The sequence below is a fragment of the Pezoporus flaviventris genome, unplaced genomic scaffold, assembly GCF_033815535.1.
Source record: "Pezoporus flaviventris isolate CSIRO_AGI_PZ_B2104156 unplaced genomic scaffold, CSIRO_AGI_Pfla_v1 ptg000078l, whole genome shotgun sequence".
NCBI lineage: Eukaryota > Metazoa > Chordata > Aves > Psittaciformes > Psittacidae > Pezoporus > Pezoporus flaviventris.
The window spans coordinates 12,231,164-12,237,675 of record NW_026892626.1 but is presented as its reverse complement, the minus strand read 5'-3'; positions in this window follow the sequence as shown (position 1 = coordinate 12,237,675).

The following is a 6,512-nucleotide window of genomic DNA, read 5'->3' as shown; positions in this document are numbered from 1 at the left end:
GGGGCACCCTCTAAAGGACAACTGAGTAAAGCAGCCAACAAACTCACTGGCTATAGCTCTCTGGAGGATGCCCAGAGCACACAACCTTTGGGTTTGGAAGATGACTGTTGTCACCTGCGCCAGAAATTTCAGTTTCAGGGTGGATGTCCACGTTTGGAGCATGTCCTGCTCAAGGACTCTTACTGACTTCCTCCTTCCTACTGTAAGTCTGAGTGTAGCTTCCTCCTAGTTTAAGTTCATACCACCTGCTGTGGTTAAAGACTTTAATGACACAACTAGCTTAAATAGGGAGGGAAAGAAAAAGCAGACACATGTATCGCTATCATGATTTTTCTATCATTAGGAAGTATTGGGGTAACAATACTTTTGTATTTTATATGGTTTATATATTTGTGCATATATATATATTGTGTAACAATTACTTTTTGTAAACTGGGATAACAATTGGGGTGCCTCTTTCAGGAAGCACAAAACCTTTGGACAGATAAATCCAAGGAGCTGCTACACTGAGATTTGGAAACCTCACTCTCTTGCTTTAATGGAAGAAATCAATAGTCACAATGAAGTTTCCTTTTTCTCACCCTCTATGTGTTTTAGAGAAAGACAGACATCAAACCCAAATTGCGTGCACTGAAGTACAACCTCTGCGGCAATTATGACAGCAAAATACAGAGCAAACCAGCGCTTAATGGGTCTATAGTCGAATATTGGTTTATCTCTTAAGGGGCTGTTTCAGAAATGGAGCTGAACTCAGAGATATGGGCTTTGATTTCTTTCCCCCACCCTTCCATTTCACAAAACGATTTAAATTCCACAAGTGCCAAGTTGACCTTGCATTCTCCTCTGCTGGCCTGCTAATTACAGTTTAACAAGTGGTGCTTCCAGCCCTTCCTAGCACATCCAGACCAGAAAGTGATGCAAATGTGAACTGATAGGATCAGAGAGCTTTACCCTACCATCAATTTCTACATAAACTCAGATGGGACATCAACAGGAATTTTGCAGACAGGGGATGGCCCAAAGCCAAGATGAAAGCAGCACTAATAAATCTTATTGTGGTCATGTTGTTCTGTTACACTTACATCCTTTTTGAGGTTTAAAATATTACAGCAATTCCCATCTGAGGTAAGGCCCAGAATGTAATCATATTCTCTTCTAATGTTTTCAGCTGACAAGACTGTCAACAAGCAAGTTTCAGTCAGTGAAACCAACGCAGCTTCAGTGAGCCAGGAACATTTCCATCTTCAAAGATAAACTATGCATTAGAAGATACAAGATACCTTAGCTGAGCTCTTAATTAAATCAACTTACAGTTGTCACTTAGGCACTGACAGTGCAGCATATTACAGTGATTTCTCTAGGAAGAAAATCTCCCACCAGTCTAGATTTTCTGCTCCAGCTGGATTTTCGAAGCCTTATTTGGAATTCACCCTCCTTGTTACACTATATCCATGTAGACTGTTCTTAGAGGTGTAATTTGGTTAAAAAAAGATTCATGGGCTTTTGTTCTGAATTTGTGTTTTTCAAAGCCAAAAAGCATACAGAAATGTTTTAATAATGTCTGAAATGCTGATCAGAATACAGTCAAATAAGGAAGAGCTCACATAACTAGATTTGTGTCACGCACTATTGTAACAACATTGCTAATACAAGAAGATGCAGAAGTATCAAAGGGATGCTGAGGAAGCACCATAGCCATGTTCAGAATGAAGCAGTGTGTCAGCTCTTCGAGACACACAAGTTACATACAGTTGTCACCAACAGCCTTTTATACTTAGGAGGAAAGGAGAAGGCAGTGCTGTAGAAGAGGTTTTTGTGAGGTGTTTCCCCCCACACCAATAAGCCCTTATCAGAAGTTTAAAAAACCTGGGATGCGCTATGCTACATACTGCATAGGCTCCACCACTAGAAAAATAATATAGCTGAAGGATCCTTATTGCTAACATAGCCCCAGAAGTGCATAAGAACTATCTGCAGTCTGACGCGGTTTCTACATCAACCTGCTTTCACCTTGGATTTAATTCAGACTGCTCTCAAGCACTCCTGTATGCATCTGGAAAAAGAAATTATTGTATTTCCAGTAATGAAAGGGGTTTGATAAACACCACCCTCCCCACACCACACACCCCCCCCAGGACAGTAGGATGGAAATGAGCATGTCTGAAGTTGTTGATGCAGTCCAGCCTCCCAAAATACAAACTTGACTTCTAGGCGAAGTCCAAGGAGAAGATGGTTTTTCCCTACCTACAATAATCACAACAAACATACATTACTTCCAACTTCTGCTGCTGAATTCGAAGACAACTTTCCCCTTACCACACATACTGCGGGGGTCACAGTTCCTTTCCACTTCACACCTCAGGTGGTTTATGCTGTTCCACCCTTATCCCTACCCTCATCAAAGTGCAAGAAGTCTGATACAATGAACAGGGAAAACTAACTGCATAAAGAGCTGCCACTTCTTAGCTCAATGAATGCCATTGAAATCTGCATCCTTCAACTGAAAAACAAGCATATGAATGATCAGCCTTTGAATTCAAGCACTGAATGGAAAACAAGGATGCAATACAAGAGATGTTAGCAAGATTCTGCTATTGCTTACTAAAATGAAGGTAGATTATTTTTATTTTTAGTGCCAACCCTCAGCTGCAGGGAACTTTCCCCCAAGGGCTGGAGCAGGAGGAAGGAGAGAATGAGGAGACACAGAAACCCCCAGCACAACCCACTCATCAATGAGATTGCCCGAAGGTTTACTAAGCAAATGCCGAGCATCATCCAGTTTCCCACAGAAACAATCAAGGAGGGAATCAAAGTTAATATTTTAATGAAACTAATAAATCAACCACATTCTCTTGCTTTCTGAAATGGCTTCATAAAAATATTTCTGCTGTATCAGAAAAGGGACCTGCTCATTTGGCATCGATAGTTACTGTGCCCAACAAATGCTCATTCCCCTCCTTTAACACATATAACCTATATCGAAAGACTTGTCTTCTCACTGTACCCTCAAAATTACTCAGTAAAAATAAGAAAAATAAAAAAAGGACAGAACAGACTCCAGTGATTCAGAGTAACCCACTCCAGCTTGTGCTTTTAAAAACAGCTTGAAAGTCACACCACATTTTTTTTGTTTCATTTTTACCAGCATGCTCAGACTTGTCTCAAACAGCTTCCTGTTCTTCTCCCATTCAAGCCTATGGAAATTTTGCCTTTAGTGTAATCAGAGGAGGAAATTAATTTCTCCAGGGTGAAGTAACCAGAAAGGTATTAAAGGGCATAGGCTAGCGTGGGCACCACTACGTGTCTGTAAAGTCACTTTACAGCGATCCTTTCTCAAACTCTGCTCATTCTGCAGTACAGAACAGATCCCACTATACTTCTGGGACCTAAACATCACCCCATGACAGTTCAGCTCAAAGATGCAATCAGGATTAGAAGATTAAAATCTGGGCTAAAGCCCTCAACAGGTCATTCATGCAGCACCCTGTATCTTCATCACCTCAAAGATCCCAGCCCCAGTCTCCAGAAGGCAGCAGCTCACACCTTACCCTGACCATCAGGTGGCAAACTGAGGGGCAAGAATCATCCCCTCCCACTTCCCAAGGGATGTAAAATTTGGCCCTTGAGTGTCTGCACAGGTTTCACACTGTGGTGGTGATCTGCAGTGAGTCCCACTCGCATCAGCAGAGCTATGCTTGATCTGCTCTGATGCAGCGAGGAAGCCTGTACTCTTCAACAGGTTGCTCTGTTTTGTACACCCTACTTCCACTTGCGCGCACAAAGCCCAGCCGGCCTTCAGGCAATTCCCAGCACAAATAGGCTAGTTTCTATTTTCAGCAGGAGCCACTGTCATTGCTTGGATTCACGTCAAGACAATATTTTTCTTATGTTCTTTCCAAATCCCAAGTGTAGGGGAAAAAAAAGAAAGACATTATCCTCTATGTAATCTGTTCAAACTGGTGTGCCAGGTTTTACATTAACAAGCAAAAGCTGCATTTGGTCCCAAATACTTTGTTTAAAGCTCTTCCAGGTTGACCTGTGCAGTCAGTGGTGCCTGAGTAACCATAGCAGCATATTTGAACAATGCCAAATACTTGTGAACAGACACACAAAAATTCAAGAGGTGGGATGCACAAAGCCTGGATCTCAGTAAAAAGCAGAACTGCCACTAGAAAAAAGCCCTGGAGCTGCTGATGAACACAAGAGCAGAGTTAGAGCTGCTGCTTACCAAGACCAGAATGAGAGGCACAATGGGTGAGTGAGGGTGCTAGGACAGCCTCAGAATTCAGATGACAGCACAGGCCTACACAAGTAAAAGTGGTGGCCAAACCAGCTTTGGAAGCATCCTGAATTGTCTGATGTCTGTGGCCACCATAGTTGCCCAACTAGTAAGTTCTCACCACTCCCTTGTAAAAGCCTTGTAGGTGCTAATTTTCCACTTGACAAGAGCCTCCAAGAGGCCAGAAGTATGAAGCACACACCGACAGCTATTTCCTATTAGATTATACTTAATGCAAAGAGGTATTTACCTACTGTAATTATCTCTGGAGCTGGAAGTATCTACAAGACCTTAGAAACCTTGAAAAAGCTAATTAATGCACTGCCATAAATAATCTGATCTCTTAGAAGGATATGTACTCTCTACATAGTAACTAACAGCTTGCTTTAATGGAAAACAGGGTGATTTGCCAATGCATATCTGTATTTTATTACAGGTGTTTATCAACAATTAGAATTGGCCATAAAGAAAGCAGAAAAGAAAAAAAAAGAGAAACCCTAGCCTAAACCACAGCACATTCCTGCAAGCTACACCATCCCTGGAAAGCAAATCTAGGTCTGTCCTGTTTTGTCAGACACAAATATCTCCCGCAGGGAAGCCTCATATGAAATTAAGAGTCAGTGCAGATCATTTGTCCCAGATCCTTTTACAGTTGCAGAGATAGAAGGTTACTGCACAGGACAATCTCTTCCCAGCTCTGCACCAGAGAGGAGGCAACAGCCTGCTCTGTGCCCTCTGAAATGCGAGGAAAACCAACTGCTCCCTGTTGGAGATAAAACAGCTATGTCTGGGACACTGTCACATCAGGCTTCTCAACGGACATCATCAGCCAACACCAACTATAGTAACAAACGAAGAAAGGCTATAATCACCTGCTTAGCTAGTGTTGCTACCCAGAAGGTTTTGGCATATTCTTTTTAACACATGAGGTTATCCTTTAAATAGGTTTTCTTTTGCCCAAGTGAGGTCAGGAGAGCAATCTTTTGTTGTGGAGGTAAGCCTAGGTGATGAAGTCCGCTGCAGCAGTGTATGGATTTGAAGTTAGCCATAAGCTAGTTTAAGTGTTTTGAAAGATGCAAGAGTATCTAATACCTTATAAACCACCTAAACCATCCTAAGAAATAGTCATTCAGTTACTTCTCTGAATGCTTAATAAGCACTCCAGAACCAGTGGTGGGAACAGCTTAGTGATCTAAAACCCAGGGCAAACCTCTAGCACAGAAGAAACACATGCACCATGTCACAGTCACTCAACACCGCCCTTTGCGAGGCAAGCTCTGCTCCCTATGATTCTGTACAAGCTGACTGGCAGCAAGGGAACAAGTGGTACTGCAAAGGTAACTGCTTGGCATCCTTCACGTGTCAGGAGCACCTTGGAACAGCACTGTCAGGAGCTAAATTGCCTGGGCAAATGTGCTGGGAGCCACCTCGGGTCAAACAGCAAAGCACCTTTAATAAACAAACCAGTTTCTGTCAGTGGCATCAAGCCATCAGTGAGCTTCCGTGTTTGAAGCTTTGCCAAAACACCAGCCCAGCCCTCCTGTGGAGAAAGAGCAGGACCTCTGAACTCCTTCTGCAAATCTATACTTTTGTAAGTGCAGCCCTTTAAAAACAGCTATAGCTAGGGGTTCAATTAATTCCATTCTTTCCAGAAGACTTTCAGCTCTGTAAAATTCATGTATTATTTAAGCCTCACAGCTAAACCATGAATATTATGAAGGTCCAGCTTTTTCTGTGCGTAAAAAGAAAAGAAAGAAAACGACGTTTTGGTGAAAGATCCATGGAATAGTCCTGCAACACCTTCAAAACTGCCAGATTCACCAGCTACCAAGAGAGACTTTTTGGTTTTGCAGTGGGTACCTGACTATCTCCAACAACAGGTCTCTGTTTCAGCAGGGTCCTTGCTGTGCCTAACCTCAGATTCCTACTGTGGTATCAAGGGAACATCATCTGTCATAAAAGCCTCAGCCAGGCCACTTTACCCTGCATCTGCACCCCTAGCAAGATTCAGGTCCCCTCAAGGATGGTGCAGCAGAAGGCACCTGGTATTCCCTCCCAACCTGGATAACTGAAATCAGCTGGACAAAGAATCCTTATACACACACACAGGGGTCATTAGCAGACAATAAATACATAGTCTGCAGTTACATATATATTTTTTTACCACGGTTATTCCAATTGAGAATGTGCCAGCTTTAAACACCTAATACAACACATCAGCTTTGCTACCGGC